This window comes from Mustela nivalis (genome assembly GCF_964662115.1).
Source record: "Mustela nivalis genome assembly, chromosome: 5".
Classification (NCBI taxonomy): Eukaryota; Metazoa; Chordata; class Mammalia; order Carnivora; family Mustelidae; genus Mustela; species Mustela nivalis.
This window is the reverse complement of record NC_139024.1, coordinates 132,669,567-132,688,741: the sequence shown is the minus strand read 5'-3', so window position 1 is coordinate 132,688,741 and position 19,175 is coordinate 132,669,567. Positions and strand designations below refer to the sequence as shown.

The following is a 19,175-nucleotide window of genomic DNA, read 5'->3' as shown; positions in this document are numbered from 1 at the left end:
AGGAATCTATCAAAATCATAGAGGAGAACATAGGCAATAACCTCTTCAACATTGGTCACAGCAACTTCTTTTAAGATATGTCTCTAAAGGCAAAGGAAACAAAGCAAAAATGAACTTTTGGGACTTCATCAAGATCAAAAGCTTCTGCACAGCAAAGGAAACAGTCAACAAAACAGGGAGGTGAGGGGGAGGAGTCGAGATGGCAGAGAAGTAGCAGGCTGAGACTACATCAGGTAGCAGGAAATCAGCTAGATAGCTTATCAATCCATTGTGAACATCAACAAATCCAACAGAAGACTGAAGAGAAGAACAGCAACAATTCTAGAAACAGAAAATCGACCACTTTCTGAAAGGTAGGACCGCTGGAGAAGTGAATCCAAAGCGAGGGGAAGAGAGACCGCAGGGGAAGGGGCCAGCTCCCTGCAAGCGGCGGAGCAATGGAGCACTAAAAGAGGACTTTTAAAAGTCAGCTCCACTGAGGGACATCACTCCAGAGGCTAAACTGGAGTGAAACCCATATGGGGTCAGCGTGGCCCCAGGTCCCATGGGGTCACAGAAGGACCAAGGGTTTCTGAGTATCGCAGAGCTCGCAGGTATTAGACTGGGGAAGCCAGCTATAGAGACAGAGCCAAGGAGTGAACTCTCAGGTTGGGGTTACCTTGAACTGGTCGCAGGCTGGGTGAACTCGGAGCACAGCCAGAGCCCAGGGACACAGAAGTGATTGAGCATTTTTCTCTGAGGGCGCACTGAGGAGTGGGGTTCCGAGCTCTCGGCTCTTCTGGGCCAGAGATTGAGAGGCCACTATTTTCATTCCGGTCCCACAGAACTCTACAGAAAGTGCTCAGGGAACAAAAGCTCCCAAAAGCAATCAGGAGCAGATTACTTAGCCTGGCCCCTGGTAAGGGCAGTGCAATTCTGCCTGGGGCAAAGACACTTGAGAATCACTACAACAGGACTCTCCACCAGAAGAACAACAAGAAATCCAGCGAAGACCAAGTTCACGTACCAAGGAGAACAACAGAATCCCAGAGAAGGATAAAGCGAAGCATGGAATTCATGGCTTTCTCCCCATGATTCCTTAGTCTTGCAGTTAATTGAATTTTTTTTAAACTTTTTTTTCTTCTTCTAAATTTTTTTTAACTTTTACCCCTTCCTCTTTTAATGTTTTTTAACTAGTTTATCTTAACAAAACCTTTCACTAAAATAATAATAATAATAATTTTTTTGAAGATTCATTATTACAGTCATATTTTATCCTTTATTGTATCTAACTTTATTTTTTGTATACACATAGGCTTTTTTCTTATAAAAAAATGTGGTGTACAATTTCTTCTAATAGATTAAAATATACCCTAAACCTATCTCCGGGATTGTTCTAGTCTCCAGCCTGAGCAAATTCTCTCCACTTTCTTTTTTGTTATTCTCCCAACCAACTTACTTTGTCAACTTCTTTTTTAGAAATTAAAAAAAATTTTTTTTTCATCTTTATAGGCATATTCCATCCCTTCATTGTGTTTACCCTTATATATGTTTTTCGTTCTTTAAAATTTTGGGAGGTAGTTTCTTCTAAGAGACCAAAATACTCTCAAAATTAAGTGGATGACTCTGTTCTAGTCACCAGTCTAATATATATATATTTTCTCTTTTTTATATTTTTTAAAATTTGTTTTCTTTTTTTTAAATTTTTTTTCCTGAACTTCTTTTTATCCCCTTTCTCCTCTGCATGAATTGGGATCTCTTCTTATTTGGCTAAAGTGCATTTTCCTGGGGTCTTTGCCACCCTTTTAGTATTTTATTTGCTCCTTCCTATATTCTTATCTGGAAAAAACGACAAGGTAGAAAAACTCACCACAAAAAAATGAAAAAGAAGCAATACCAAAGGCTATGGAACTAATCAATTCAGACATTGGTAATATGTCAGATCTAGAGTTCAGAATAAATATTCTCAAGGTTTTAGCTGGGCTTGAAAAAGGCATGGAAGATATTAGAGAAACCCTTCCTGGAGAGATAAAAGCTGTTTCTGGTGAAATAAAAGAACTAGAATCTAATCAAGTTGAAATCTAAAAAGCTATTAATAAGGTACAATCAAAATGGAGGCTCTTACTGCTAGGATAAATGAGGCAGAAGAAAGAATTAGTGATACAGAAGACCAAATGATAGAGAATAAAGAAGCTAAGCAAAAGTGAGACAAACAAATACTGGACCACAATAGGAGAATTCGAGAGATAAGTGACACCATAAGACAAAATAACATTAGAATAATTGGGATTCCAGAAGAAGAAGAAAGAGAGAGGGGAGCAGAAAGTATATTAGAGAGAATTTCCCTCATATGGCAAAGGGAACAAACATTAAAATCCACGAGGCACAGAGAACCTGCCTCAAAGTCAATAAGAATGGGTCCACACCCCGTCACCTAATAGTAAAATTTACAAGTCTTAGTGATAGAAAATCCTGAAAGCAGCCCAGGAAAAGAAGTCTGTAACATACAATGGTAAAAGTATGAGATTGGCAGCTGACTTATCCACAGAGACCAGGCAGGCCAGAAAGAACTGGCATGACATATTCAGAGCACTAAATGAGAAAACATGCAGCCAAGAATACTATATCGAGCTAGGCTATCATTGAAAATAGAAGGAGAGAGAAAAAGCTTCCAGGACAAACAACAACTAAAAGAATTTGCACCAAATACCAAACGAGCTCTACAGGAAATATTGAAAGGGGCCCTCTAAGCAAAGAGAGACCTAAAAGTAGTAGATCAGAAAGGAACAGAGACAATATACAGTAACAGTCACCTTAGAGGCAATATAATGGCACTAAACTCATATCTCTCAATGTTAATGGGCTAAATGCCCTAATCAAAAAACACAGGGTATCAGAATGGATTAAAATTTAAAAAAAAAAAACAAACACCAATAAGCTGCCTACAAGAAACTCATTTTAGACCTGAAGACACCTCTAGATTTAAAGTGAGGGAGTGGAAAACAATTTACCATGCTAATGGACATCAGAAGAACGCTGGGGTGGCAATCCTTATATCAGATCAATTAGAATTTAAGCCAAAGACTATAACAAGAGATGAGGAAGGACACTATATCATACTCAAAGGATCGGTACAATGAGAAGATCTAACAATTTTAAATATCTATGCCCCTAACGTGGGAGCAGCTAACTATATAAACCAATTAATAACAAAATCAAACACATCAACAAGAATACAATAATTGTAGGGGACTTTAACACTCCCCTCACTGAAATGGACAGATCATCCAAACAAAAGGTCAACAAGGAAATAAAGGCCTTAAGTGACGCACTGGACCAGATGGACATCACAGATATATTCAGAACATTTCATCCCAAAGCAACAGAATACACATTCTTCTCTAGTGCACATGGAACATTCTCCAGAATAGAACACATCCTGGGTCACAAATCAGGTCTCAACCGGTATCAAAAGATTGGGATCATTCCCTGCACATTTTCAGACCACAATGCTCTGAAGCTAGAACTCAATCACAAGAGGAAATTTGGAAAGAACCCAAATACATGGAGACTAAACAGCATCCCTCTAAAGAATGAATGGGTCAACCAAGAAATTAAGGAAGAATTGAAAAAATGCATGGAAACAAATGATAATGAAAACACAACTGATCAAAATCTGTGGGATATAGCAAAGGTAGTCCTGCGAGGAGAATATATAGCAGTACAAGCCTTTCTCAAGAAACAAGAAAGGTCTCAAATACAAAGCCTAACCCTACAAGTAAAGGAGCTAGAGAGAGAACAACAAAGAAAACTTAAACCCAGCAGGAAAAGAGAAATCAAAAAGATCAGAGCAGAAATCAATGAAATAGAAACCAAAAATAGAAAAAAGAAAAAGAAAAGAAAAGAAAAAGAAAAAGTCAATGAAACTAGGAGCTGGTCCTTTGAAAGAATTATTATGATTGATAAACCTCTGGCCAGACTTATCAAAAAGAAAAGAGAAAGGATCCAAATAAATAAAATCATGAATGAAAGAGGAGAGATCACAACCAACACCAAAAAAATACAAACAATTATATGAACATATTATGAACAACTCTATGACATCAAATTTGAAAATCTGAAAGAAATGGATGCATTCCTGAAGATATATAAACTACCACAACTGAACCAGGAAGAAATAGAAAACCTGAACAGACCTATAACCAGTAGGGAGATTGAAACAGTCATCAAAAATCTCCAAACAAACAAAAGCCACAGGCCAGATGGCTTCGCAGAGGATTTCTACCAAATATTAAAAGAATAATTAATACCTATTCTCCTGAAACTGTTCCAAAAAATAGAAATGGAAGGAAAACTTCCAAACTCATTTTATGAGGCCAGCATCACCTTCATCCTCAAACCAGACAAAAATCCCATCCAAAAAGAGAATTACAGACCAATATCCTTGATGAACACAGATGCAAAAATTCTCACCAAAATACTAGCCAATAGAACCCAACAGTACATTAAAAAAATTATTCACCATGACCAAGTGGGATTTATGCCAGGGCTTGAAGTTTTGGGTTCAATGCCCACAAATCAATAAATGTGATACAACACATTAATAAAATAAAGAACAAGAACCATATGATACTCTCAACAGATGCTGAAAAAGCATTTGAACAAAGTACAGCATACCTTCTTGATCAAAACTCTTCAACATGTAGGGAGAGAGGGCACATACCTCAATATCATCAAAGCCATCTATGAAAAGCCCACAGCAAATATCATTAATGGAGTTCTGCCAAGGTCAGGAACACAGCAGGGATGTCCATTATCACCATTGTTATTCAACATAGTCCTAGAAGTCCTAGTCTCAGCAATCAGATAACAAAAAGAAATTAAAGGCATCCAAATCAGCAAAGAAGAAGTCAAACTATCACTCTTCGCAGATGATATGATAGTATCTGTGGAAAACCCAAAAGGCTCCACTCCAAAACTGCTAGAACTTGTATGGGAATTTGGTAAAATGTCAGGATATAAAATCAATGCATAGAAATCAGCTGCATTTCTATACAACAACAACAAGACAGAAGAAAGAGAAATTAAGGAGTCAATCCCATTTACAGTTGCACCCAAGACCACAATGTACCTAGGAATAAACCTTACAAAGAGGCAAAGAATCTGTGCTCAGAAAACTATAAAGTACTCATGAAAGAAATTGAGGAAGACACAAAGAAGTGGAAAAATATTCCATGCTCCTGGACTGGAAGAATAAATATTGTGAAAATGTCTATGCTACCTAAAGCAATCTACACATTTAATGCAACCCCTGTCAAAATCCCATCCATTTTACAGATAATCCTAAAGATTATAAGGAACCAGAAAAGACCTCGAATAGCCAAAAAAATATTGAAAAAGAAAGCGAAAGTTGGTGGCATCACAATTCCGGACTTCACGCTCTATCACAAAACTGTCATCATCAGGCCAGTATGGTACTGGCACAAAAACAGACACATAGATCAATGGAACAGAATAGAGAACCCAGAAATAGACCCTCAACTCTATGGTCAACTAATCTTCGACAAAGCAGGAAAGAATGTCCAGTGGAAAAAAAAAAAAAACAGTCTGTTCAACAAATGGTGTAGGGAAAAATTGGACAGCCACATGCAGAAAAATGAAATTGGACCATTTCCTTACACCACACACGAAAATAGACTCCAAATGGATGAAGGACCTCAATGTGAGAAAGCAATCCATCAAAATCCTTGAGGAGAACACAGGCAGCAACCTCTTTGACCTCAGCCGCAGCAACATCTTCCTGGGAACATCGCCAAAGGCAAGGGAAGCAAGGGCAAAAATGAACTATTGGGATTTCATCAAGATCAAAAGCTTTTGCACAGCAAAGGAAACAGTTAACAAAATCAAAAGACAACTGACAGAATGGGAGAAGATATTTGCAAATGACATATCAGGTAAAGGACTAGTATCCAAAATCTATAAAGAGCTTAGCAACCTCAACACCCAAAGAACAAATAACTCAATCAAGAAATGGGCAGAGGACATGAACAGACATTTTTGCAAAGAAGACATCCGGTTAGCCAACAGTCACATAAAAAAGTGCTCCATATCACTCAGCATCAGAGAAATAAAAATCAAAACAACAATGAGATACCACCTCACACCAGTCAGAATGGCTAAAATTAACAAGTCAGGAAATGTAGATGCTGATGAGGATGCGGAGAAAGGGGAACCCTCCTACACTGTTGGTGGGAATGCAAGCTGGTGCAACCACTCTGGAAAACAGCATGGAGGTTCCTCAAAGTGTTGAAAATAGAACTACCCTATGACCCAGCAATTGCACTACTGGGTATTTACCCTAAAGATACAAACGTAGTGATCCGAAGGGGCACATGCACCCAAATATTTATAGCAGCAATGTCCACAATAGCCAAACTATGGAAAGAACCTAGATGTCCATCCACAGATAAATGGATAAAGAAGAGGTGGCATATATATATACAATGGAATACTATGCAGCCCTCAAAAGAAATGAAATCTTGCTATTTGCGATGATGTGGATGGAACTAGAGGGTATTATGCTTAGTGAAATAAGTCAACCAGAGAAAGACAACTGTCATAGGATCTCCCTGATATGAGGAAGTGGAGATGCAATGTGAGGGGTTTGGGGGGTAGGAAAATAATAAATAAAACAAGATGGGATTGGGAGGGGACAAGCCATAAGTGACTCTTCATCTCACAAAAGAAACTGAGGGTTGCTGGAGTAGGGGGGTCGGGAGAGGGAGGTGGGGTTATGGACATTGGGGAAGGTATGAGCTATGGTGAGTGCTGTGAAGTGTGTAAACCTGGCGATTCACAGATCTGTACCCCTGGGGATAAAAATAAATTATATGTTGATAAAAAATATATAAAATTTAATTAAAAAAAGAATAATTGAAGAAAAGAAACAAAAACAAAGAGGCAACCCATGGAATGGGAAAAGATATTCGCAAATGACACTATAGACAAATGGCTTATATCCAAGATCTATAAAGAACTCCTTAAACTCAACATCCAAAAAACAGATAATCACGTCACAAAATGGGCAGAAGACAGGAATAGACACTGCTCCAAAGAAGACATACAAATGGCTAAAAGACACATGAAAAAATGTTCATCATCATTAGCCATCAGGGACATTGAAATCAAAACCACACTGAGATACCACCTTACACCAGTTAGAATGCCCAAAATTAACAAGACAGTAAGCATAAGTGTTGGAGAGGATGTGGAGAAAGGGGAACCCTCCTATACTCTTGGTGGGAATGCAACTTGATGCAGCCACTTTGGAAAACAGTGTGGAGAGTCCTTAGGAAATAAAAAATGGAGCTACCCTCTCACCCTGCAATTGCACTACTTGGTATTTACCCCAAGGATACAGATGTCATGAAAAGAAGGGCCATCTGTACCCCAGTGTTCATAGCAGTAATGGCCACAATCGCCAAACTGTGGGAAGAGCCAAGATGCCGTTGAACACACAAATGGATAGAGAAGATATGGTTCATATACACAATAGAATATCATGCCTCCATCAGAAAAGATAAATACCCAACTTTTGTATCCCCATGGATGGGACTGGAGATTTTGCTGAGTGAAATAAGTCAAGCAGAGAAAGTCAATTATCATATGGTTTCCCTTACTTGTGGAGCATAAGGAATAACATGGAGGACATTAGGAGAAGGAAGGGAAAAATGAATTGGGGGAAATTGGAGGGGGAGATGAACCATGAGAGAATGTGGACACTGAGAAACATACAGGGTTTTGGAAGGGAGGGTGGTGGGTGTTGGATGAGCCCAGTGGTGGGTATTAAGGAGGGCACATAGTGCATGGAACACTGGGTGTGATGCATAATCTTGAATCTTGGAACACTGAAAAAATACAATAAAATTTTTTAAAAATAAATAAAATAAAATAATAGGATAAAATATAACTAAGGCAGGGGCGCCTGGGTGGCTCAGTGGGTTAAGCCGCTGCCTTCAGCTCAGGTCATGATCTCAGAGTCCTGGGATCGAGTCCCGCATCGGGCTCTCTGCTCAGCAGAGAGCCTGCTTCCCTCTCTCTCTCTCTCTCTGGCTGCCTCTCCGTCTACTTGTGATTTCTCCCTGTCAAATTAAGAAATAAAATAAAAATATATATAACTAAGGCAAACATGGTAAAACTATATGATTTGGTAAAGCTGGGTGTAGATATGGACAATTTTATTTTGTTTTTCTCTATATTTTTAACTTTATTTAGATTATCTTATAATTAAAAGTATATAATTCAAGGGGTGCCTGGGTGGTTCAATTGTTAGGTGTCTGCCTTCGGTTAGGGTCATGATATCAGGGTCCTGGAATCAAGACCCACCTCAGACTCCCTGCTCAGTAGAAAGCCTAATTCTCTCTTTCCCACTCTCCCTGCTTGTGTTCCCTCTCTTGCTGTCTCTCTCTCTCTCTGTCTGTTTAATAAATAAAATCTTAAAAACAATACACATGAATGGTAGTTCAAGAATTTTACAGTCAACTAAACATTCATTTACATAAAAAGTACAATGGCAAACTTTCACGAACATGTACAAATGCAGTTTCCATTATCTCTTACTAAAAAAATTATTAATGGATGGATTTTGGCCAAAATGAAGCAGTGAACACTAAATGTATCAAACTGCAGAAATAAGATCAGAATAAGTGTGGGTTGAATACAGTAAACTTTATCAATCATATCTATATAGAAGTAATACTACAAAAGATGTGAGAAGGGAAAAAAAGGTGCAAAAAAAAAGTAAAAATTTGACAATTTCATCCTTAACGTCTTACTCTTGGATATACAATTATGCACTTGGTGTTGATAAATCAAATAACAAAGATAGAAATATATTTAAAGATATAAAAATAACATTAGGAAGAATCAAACAATTAAAATTGAATAGTGGAGGGAGAAAAGGGCAAGGTGAGATAGGAAAACATTAATTATAATATTGCTCAAAGAGGGAAATCAAAGAATATTGTGTAAACCACTCAAGTTATCAGAAGAAATAGTTACCAGGTGGTGGGTATTGGAGAGGGCACGGATTGCATGGAGCACTGGGTGTGCAAAAACAATGAATACTGTTATGCTGAAAATAAAGTTTTTTTTTTAAAAAGAAGAAATAGTAAAAAAAAAAAAAAAAGGATGAGGAAAATATAAGCCATTTATGAAAAAAAATTAAAATAAAAGATATAGTGTTCAATATGGTGGCACATCAGAACTGGCAAAGGATTGTGTGAACAAACACAAATGACCAAGACATTCTTAATACAATGGAAACAGACTTACAAAGTATACAATAAAGCAAAATCCAACATTATGCCATATATAATCTAAATATTCAAAATACAATGTTGGCAAAAGGATATTAGGCAAATAATAAAAAAACAAAAAAGAAGTTGTTCATTTAATATTATTTTTTTAATAAATTTTATTTATTTATTTGACAGACAGAGATCACAAGTAGGCAGAGAGGCAGGCAGAGAGAGAGAGGAGAAAGTAGGCTCCTCGCAGACCAGAGAGCCTGAGATGGGGCTCGATCCCAGGACCCTGGAATCATGACCTGAGCCGAAGGCAGAGGCTTTAACCCACTGAGCTGCCCAGGCACCCACATTTAATATTATTTAAGATTGATTTCAGAGCAAAAGTATTAAGTTAGACAAAGGTAAATTTATTAAATTATACACATCAAATAATATAGCATCTGCTTTCATAAATCAAATTATATATTGACGCTAAAAAGAAATATACAGAAATGCAGGAAACTTTATTTTACATCCCTCAATTCAGTACAGATGAAATGATAAAAAACATGGAAAGATCTGATTAATATAATGAGATGTATATATATAGATATTTGGTGGATTATATGCCCTGAAAGAAACAATACATCTTATTTCCACAGATACATGGACATTCATAAAATTGGCTACATACTAGATCATAAAAATTCATCAAAAATTTTTTAAAGTATAAATAATACAGACATCATTCTATGACCAAAATGAAATAAAACTATACATTAATAACAATACATGAAACAAAAAACCCCGTCACCTGAAAAGTTTAGAACTCTAAACAGTTCTTTGTTTGGAGAGAAATAAAAATTGAAATTGAAGTATAGCTATTAACTTTTCATGAAATTATAGACAAAATTAGAAATTATCATAGAAACACTCTGAATATATGGGCTACAAATGATCAGTGCCCAGAGAAAAATTAATAGCCCTAAATATACATGTGAGGATAAGAAAGATAAAAATCTATATATAAAGAATCCAATTTAAAATCTTAGAAGAAGGGGTTCCTGGCTTACTCAGTCAGTAGAGCATGTGACTCTTGATCTCAGGGTCGAGTTCAAGCCCCATGTTGGCCACAGAGATTACTTTTTTAAAAATTTAGAAGGGATGCCTGGGTAGCTCAGTTGGTTAAGTGGCTGCCTTTGGCTCAAGTCATTATCTCAGCATCCTGGGATCGAGTCCCACATCAGGCTCCTTGCTCAGCAGGGAGCCTGCTTCTCCCTCTGCCTCTAGCCTGCCACTCTGTCTGCCTATGTTCGTGCTGTCTCCCTCTCTCTCTAACAAATAAATTTAAAAATTTAAAAAAAAAAAATTGAAGAAGGCACCTGGGTGGCTCAGTTGGTTAAGCAACTGCCTTCAGCTCAGGTCATGATCCTGGAGTCCCAGGATTGAGTCCCACAGCACGGAATCTGTTTCTTCCTCTGACCTTCTCCCCTTTCATGCTCTCTCTCTCATTTTCTCACATACATAAATAAAATCTTTTTTAAAAAATTAGAACATTATAATAAATCTAAGAAACGCAAAGCAAATTAAAAATAAGGGCATTATAGCACCAAGAACCATAAGAGGTTTTATGGGAATAAACCTAGCCAAAGAGGTAAAGGAGCTATACTCGAGGAACTACAGAACACACATGAAAGAAACTGAAGAAGACACAAAAAGATGGAAGACCATTCCATGCTCTTGGATCGGAAGAATAAACATTGTTAAAATGTCTATACTGCCTAGAGCAATCTATACTTTTAATGCCATTCTGATCAAAATACCACTGGTATTTTTCAAGGAGCTGGAGCAAATAATCCAAAAATTTGTATGGAATCAGAAGAGACCCTGAATCTCTAAGGAAATGTTGAAAAACAAAAATAAAACTGGGGGCATCACGTTACCTGATTTCAAGCTTTACTACAAAGCTGTGATCACCAAGACAGCATGGACTGGCATAACAACAGACACATAGACCAGTGGAACAGAGTAGAGAGCACAGATATGGACCCTCAACTCTATGGTCAAATAATCAAAAGAGGAAAAAATATACAGTGAAAAAAAGACAGTCTCTTCAATAAATAGTTCTGGGAAAACTGGGAGGCTATATGTAGAAGAATGAAACTCTACCATTCTCTTACACTGTACACAAAGATAAACTCAAAATGGATAAAAGACCTCAACGTGAGACAGGAATCCATCAGAATCCTAGAGGAGAATATAGGCAGTAACCTCTTCAATATCAGCCACAGCAACTTCTTTCAAGATATGTCTCCAAAGGCAAAGGAAACAAAAGGAAAGATAAATTTCTGGGACTTCATCAAGATCAAAAACTTCTGCACAGCAAAGGAATCAGTCAACAAAACAAAGAGGCAACCCACAAAATGGGAGAAGATATTTGCAAATGACAGTACAGACAAAAGGTTGATATCCAGAATCTATAAAGAACTCCTCAAACTCAACACACACAAAACAGATAATCATGTCAAAAAATGGGCAGAAGATATGAACAGACACTTCTCCAATAAAGACATATAAATGGCTATCAGACACATGAAAAAATGTTCATCATCACTAGCCATCAGGGAGATTCCTATTAAAACCACATTGAGATATCACCTTACACCAGTTAGAATGACCAAAATTAGCAAGACAGGAAACAACATGTGTTGGAGAGGATGTGGAGAAAGGGGAACCCTCTTACACTGTTGGTAGGAATGCAAGTTGGTGCAGTCACTTTGGAGAACAGTGTGGAGATTCCTCAAGAAATTAAAAATAGAGCTTCCCTATGACCCTGCCATTGCACTACTGGGTATTTACCCCAAAGATACAGATTTCGTGAAAAGAAGGGCCATCTGTACCCCAATGTTCAAAGCACCAATGGCCATGGTCGCCAAACTATGGAAAGAACCAAGATGCCCTTCAACGGACGAATGGATAAGGAAGATGTGGTCCATATACACTATGGAGTATTATGCCTCCATCAGAAAGGATGAATACCCAACTTTTGTAGCAATATCGATGGGACTGGAAGAGATTATGCTGAGTGAAATAAGTCAGGCAGAGAGAGTCAATTATCATATGGTTTCACTTATTTGTGGAGCATAACAAATAGCATGGAGGACAAGAAGAGATGGAGAGGAGAAGGGAGTTGAGGGAAATTGGAAGGGGAGCTGAACCATGAGAAACTATGGATTCTGAAAAACAATCTGAAAGTTTTGAAGGGGTGGGGGGTGGGAGGTTGGGGGAACCAGGTGGTGGGTATTAGAGAGGGCACGGATTGCATGGAGCACTGGGTGTGGTGCAAAAACAATGAATACTGTTACGCTGAAAAGAAATAAGACATTAAAAAAAATTAAAAAAATAAGGGCATTAATTAATAAATTCTAAAATTCTCAAATGTACTTTTCTTTTTAAATAAATAAGGAAACTGATGGTGGCAAATACTTGGTTTGGCTCTCTCAACCTCCTTTTAAGGCACATTCTATTTGGACAGGATATAAAATAAAGAACAATTTTTTCACACTTCTTTAAATTTGGGGTACTGTTATATATTAGAGTCTACCAGTTAAATGCACTTGCAGAATATTTAGTTTTAACAACTTGAAAGGAATTGTAGGTGGAGCAGTTGGAGGTAAAATATGAGGGATTCAATTCTAAGCATGTTGAGTTTTACTTGTCTATTGAAAATCAACCAGATACATGGAGTATGCAACTGACTATATAAAAATCAATTTCAAAAAGAGCTTATAGTCAGAAGTGTAAATTCAGGAGTGATCAGCATATGGATGGTATTCAGACAGGACACTAGATGAGATACCCAAGTGAATAAGTGTAGATAGAAAAAAGAAAAGAACCAAAGTGTGAGAACTGGAGTATTCCAACATTCATTCAGTGATAACAGATGGAACCAGCAAAGACTGAAAGTGACCAGTAAAATAGAAAGGCTTGAAAAGAGTGATTCCTTTGAAACCAAGGGGTTATCAAGTGTTCATAGATCGAAAAAGATGGGAATTGAGAATTGGAAGTTAGTAAATGGAGAGATCATTGTTGACCTTGGAAAGATCATTATTGGTTTAATAGAAACAAGATATTTAACTTTTTTTCTGTTTATTGCTTATAAAATAAGAATAATAATAGCATTGACTTCAAAGGTAGTATTTTGAGGGTTGAGAGCACAAATATATGTAGAATCATGCCTACTGCATAATGACCAGTGAATAGATTTTGTTTTTACATAGCATATTTCATTCATAAAAGAAGGAAAACCAGGGGGGGTCTGGGTGGCTCAGTGGGTTAAGCCTCTGCCTTCGGCTCAGGTCTGATTCCAGGGTCCTGGGATCAAGCCCCATATCAGGTCTCTGCTCGGCGGGGAGCCTGCTTCCCCCTCTCTCTCTGCCTGTTGCTCTGTCTGTCAGATAAATAAATAAAAAATCTTTAACAAATAAATTTAAAAAAATAGAAGGAAAACCAAACAATAATCCCCAAACTGCTATATGTATGAGCATATAGAAAATTGTGTGGACTAATATGCATATTATCACTTTTGAGATGATAACTGGGATTTGGAGCAGGGATCAAGGATGCAGAAAAAGTAAAAGAAACATTTTATCATATATAGTTCTTTATTGAGGGGTATGAACTTAGAAGATGCTCATGTATATTAGCTGTATCATCTTTTCTAATTAAGAATTTATAGAAGGGAACATTTTCAATCTGATAAAGATCATCTATAAAAAATGCATGCTAATATCGTACCTAATGGTGAGAAACTAGATCCTTTCCACGTAAGACTGGAAACAATCAAGAATATCTCCTCTCACCACACTTATTGAACATTCTATTGGAAGTCCTAGCTAATGCAATGAAATAAGAAAAGGAAAAATAAGCTTTACAATTTGGGAAGGAAGAAAAAAACCGCCTTTGTTTGCAGATACTATTGTCTATGTAGACAATCCCAAAGAATTGACAGAAAAAACAACCACCACCAACAAAAAATAACCAATAAACTGTTTTGGAACTAATGTGCATTTATAGTAAGGTTGTAGAATACAATGTTAATACACAAAATTCAATTGCTTTCCTTTATGCCAGCAATGACTATTTGAATTTAATATTAAAAACATATCATTTACATTAACACCTAAAAAATTAAACTCTAGGTATAAATGTAATAAAATATATATACATGATCTATACATGAAAAACTATAAAACTGATGAAAGAAATCAAAGAAAATCTAAGTAAATTGAGAGATATCTTATCTCCATGGATAAGAAGACTTATGTAATTAAAATGTCAGTTCTTTTCAAATTAACTATGGTTATTGACAATTGTATTTTTAAAATTTTATGGAGAAAGACAAAAAAAAAACCTATGGTCAACACAATATTGAAGAACAAATTTGGAGGACTTATATCACTTAATCTAAAAGCTTACTATAAAGCTACATTAATCAAGACAGTGTGGTATTGGTGGAAGACTAGACGATTAGATTAATGGAACAGACTACGCGGCCAATGAATAGTTGACAAAAGAGCAAAGACATTTCAATAAAGGAAGGATAATCTTTTCAACTAATGCTGCTGGAAAATCCAAACATCTGTATGCAAAAAAAAAAAAAAAAAAAAAAACACAAAAAACAAAAACAAAAAAAGAATCTAGACACAGAATTTACACCTCTCACAACAATTAATTCAAAATAGATCACAGACCTAAAACAAAATACAAAACTATATAATGCACAGAAGACAACATAGGAGAAAATCTAAGTAACCTTGAGCTTGGCAATGACATTTTAAATACAATACCAAAAGCACTGTCATGAAAGAACAAGTTGAAAAATGGGACTTCATTAAACTTAAAACCTTAGCAAAAGATACTCTTAAGAGAATGAAGAGATAAACCAGTGACTGGGAGAAAATATTTGTAAAACACATCTTATAAATGATTGTTATCAGTTATCTTAAAACTCACTTATAAGAAAACAAACATCAAACTCATAGAAACAGAGTAGAATGGTGGTTACCAAAGATGAAGAGGTGGGAGAAATGGGGAGATATTAGTCAAAGGGCACAGAGCTGCAGTTAAATAGGATGAGTAAGTCTAGACATCTCTGGTGCAGCATATGACTATAATAACACTATATCAAACACTGAAAATAAACAAATGACTCAATTACAAAATGGGCAAACAATCTGAACAGGCACCTCATCAAATAAGTTGGCAAATAAACAAAAGGGTCTCAACATCATATATGATTAGGGAATTGCTAATTAAAATAATGACATACCAATACACATCTATGAGAATAGTAACACAGAGATTTCTATAATTTACCTGTGGAATAAACATAGATTTGCACTTTGATGTTTCAAAAAAGCATGATTTTTGGTCGATAGCCAGGGGAAGTGGATCTTACATCTACAGAAATGCAATATGAACTAACTAGAAAGTAGGTTAACCCATTAGACCACTGGCATGATAAGGAAAAAGCAAGCCTTAAATGAGCATAAACAGAGCAAATAAAATATTTAATATCCAAACCTAACTCTGTCATATTTCTTGTTAAATATAATCAATGGCCCATCCCCCAACCATCACTATCATAATGAAAATATTTCAGAAGTAGAACTGTTACCAGTTTTTTATATATGTTTTTCTCTTTCTCTTCTCATTTCTTAATAAAAAGTACAATTGTGGATCTATTGAAGGCAGTGGTTGTCCACTTCCACTGCACATTAAATCAATAGGGAGCTCTAAAATGTCCAGGTCAATGAAATCAGAATCTCAGGTGATTTTGTTTATTTTAATTGAGATAAATTATAACTGGAAGGTGTCTTTCTCTTATTTCATATTTTTGACAAGAAAGTCTTTGTTATAGAATAATAGCTAACACTTACATAGTGTTTACTACATAATGGAAGCTACAATAAAACCTCAAGTTCTTTAAAACTATATATAGCTATGTTCTCAGCTTCTACATGCATAATTATCTTCTTTTGCTCTTTAAGGTAAAGTGCACTTACTAGGTTATATTTAAACTGGAAGACAAAATTGAACACTTTGCATTTGTCCACACACTAAAAGAGGATGCATCTGAATAAAAAGCTATCTATTTCATTTGCTACCCATGCATAAAACTTAAATTATGAAGAATTTAAATACATGATGGAAATATTTTAAAAGTCATCTTTCATTTCACAGCAACAATAGGACACTCCCTGTAGCTAATCTTGCTATCTTTAGGTTTTGTAATCAGAAATTTCTTCCCCATGACATATTTATAAGCAAGCCCCCAGTGGGCAACATAGCCAAAAACCCATGCCACCTTAAGACCACACTCAGCACTTCTCTTATCTTCATAGCAGTCCAGCTGGACAATATGTAGATAAGAACTGGATTGTTCACTCAGAACCTATGGAGATATGGATAAAAAACTAAGTTGTGGGCACCTGGGTAGCTCAGTGGGTTAAGCCTCTGCCTTCGGCTAGGGTCATGATCCCAGGGTCCTGGGATTGAGCCCCAGATCGGGCTCTCTGCTTGGCGGGGGGTCTGCTTCCCCCACTTCCTCTGTTTCTCTGCCTCCTTGTGATCTCTCTCTCTCTGTCAAATAAATAAATAAAATCTTTTATTAGAAACAAACAAACAAAAACTAAGTTGTACACTGTCCAAAAGGAATTTAATCAAAGTCCCCACTAAGCAGTGTTGTTCCTTTCCTCAGTTTGTCTTCTCTACCTATAAAAGTTATTTCTGCCAAATCTACATATTAAACTCTTGTCCTCATTTTCAGAACCCAGTCAGCAGAACAAAAAAGCAGCCTTAAACTGACAATCTACGTTTCCGCAAATAGTCCCTTTAGGGACCTTATCTCCCAGCATAAGCAGCCTATCAGAGTGTACCTTCAATAAAAACAAGGCCTAATTTTGTTTTCTTAGAAGACTTTTCCTCAGTAAGTATGTATGCAATTATATTTTTTCAAAGAATTTTATAGAAAATATATAACTACGTACTGACTGCAACTCTGAACCTACATGTAGTTCTGAAGACACAAAAATAAATTTCACTCTCACTTACAGTTAGAGAAAAGGTATTGAAAGAATAGGGGATTTGTCCAACTTCTCATAGCTAATGGCAAAATTGAAACTGTAACTCTGGTCCTTTGACTTATAGCCCAACTTTCTTCCTACTGAAGAAAGAGATCTGTCTTTCTGCTTTAATTAGGTCTAAAGATTAAGATCTTTATTTTCTCATCCATAAACTGAAGCTACACCTTATCTTTTAAAATTGAGTGGTTTCTATGAGGATATGTATTGTGAATGTGTACATACTTTGTCTTTCTTGAAAGAAATATATCTAATCAATACAAGGTGTTGCTCCAACAAAGACTCAAGTTTTGACCTCTGATATATGTCAATGACTGATGTCATACATTTCAAAGCAAAATGTAACCTGATATTGCCTGGGTAAACCAGGCATGTAAATTAATTCAGCCATAAAACCTTTTTTAAAAATTTAAAAGAGGGGTCTTTGGCAAGTAGATGAAAATACAGAATACTATAAGTATTTCAGGCTGTTGGTACTGCTCACTGCCATCCTGTACATTACGATGACGTTGATGAGTGTGGGAAGGAATAGCAATTCTTGTGGGTCGGTAGGTATTTTTAAACCTGTTCCTAAGATCATTCAGATGAACCTCTTAAACTGTCCCAGCACAGGGAAGAAGAGAAAATTGAAACTACAAGCTGAGATAAAGCAGATAATCCAGTCCCACCCTCTGATCTCCCTTCCCCCAGTGTACTGTCTACATGGATAAGTGGAAGTGAGAGGTGAGCCGTTAAATCATTTTTCTTTAACATGTGACTGATTTTACTATGCTGAGAGGATGATGGCATCTTAAAACATCTTAGACAGTTGGCAAACTGAATAGCATTAACTTCATGCCTGGAAATCTGAAGTTGCTAGTTTTTTGTTTTGTTTTGTTTTTTAATGCAGAAAACACATTTGAAATATATTTGTCTGATGGGGTATAAGATTGGCATAAAGATAAACAACTGGCAAATTGTTCATAGCAATGAGTTTGCGCAGTGGCTTTTCACTCTAAAACTAGAAATTAGAGACTGTTCACCAGATGTTGTAAAAAAAAAAAAAAAGTGGAAGATTTTCCTAATTTAACTATTAAATTGCTAAAAGGTACACTCTGGTAAGTCCTCTTCTGACTGAAAATGTCTGTGTCTTATTATATGTTTGTTGACTACTGTAATTATATTGCTTTTGCTGTTATATGATATTGACATTTTTGAACACAGATTTTTATTTAGGCAAGATGAAATGTGAACATCTGGCAGTAACCTAATGTGTAACATTGAAACAAACAAACAAAAAGCTTGACCAGTGTGTTCTTTTTTCCTTTTTCTCTTTCTAAATTCTCTGGATGTGACTCACAACATAATATACTTAGATATGAGGACTTTGTCACTTATCATTGAAATGTTCAAAGTAAATCCCTAGCAAGCTGGTGGCTGCTAGAGTTGGGATCAATTTAGCCATGAAATAACTGTTTCTCAAACAGTGAGGCAGCTGCTTGTTTCACTTCGAATTATTGTGGTAGTAAAAAGGAAAAAAAATATTTTAAAAATAGATGTAATACAATGACCATTTGTTATAACATTGCCAGAAGAATAATATTTTGTATAAGCTTATTGGGATTCCAAGACACCACAAATAGATAAAGAAATAAATTTCCATATGGTACTAACAGTTTGCTTTTTTCTCTACACAGAATATTTTGGTTTAAGAATCTCTTAATTTGGGGCACCTGGGTGGCTCAATGGTTACACATCTGCCTTCAGCTCAGGTCATGATCTCAGG

General features: G+C 36.3%; 1 long non-coding RNA gene across 1 annotated transcript in view; it reads left to right on the top strand.

Annotated features, from left to right (window-relative positions):
• Positions 1-17,250, top strand: part of LOC309865626 — a 72,622-nt gene extending 55,372 nt beyond the window's left edge. The window contains exon 3 of the long non-coding RNA XR_014312207.1: positions 17,098-17,250. This is a non-coding gene — a long non-coding RNA (uncharacterized lncRNA). The remainder of the gene's footprint in view (positions 1-17,097) is intronic.
• Positions 17,251-19,175: the final 1,925 nt, after the last annotated feature.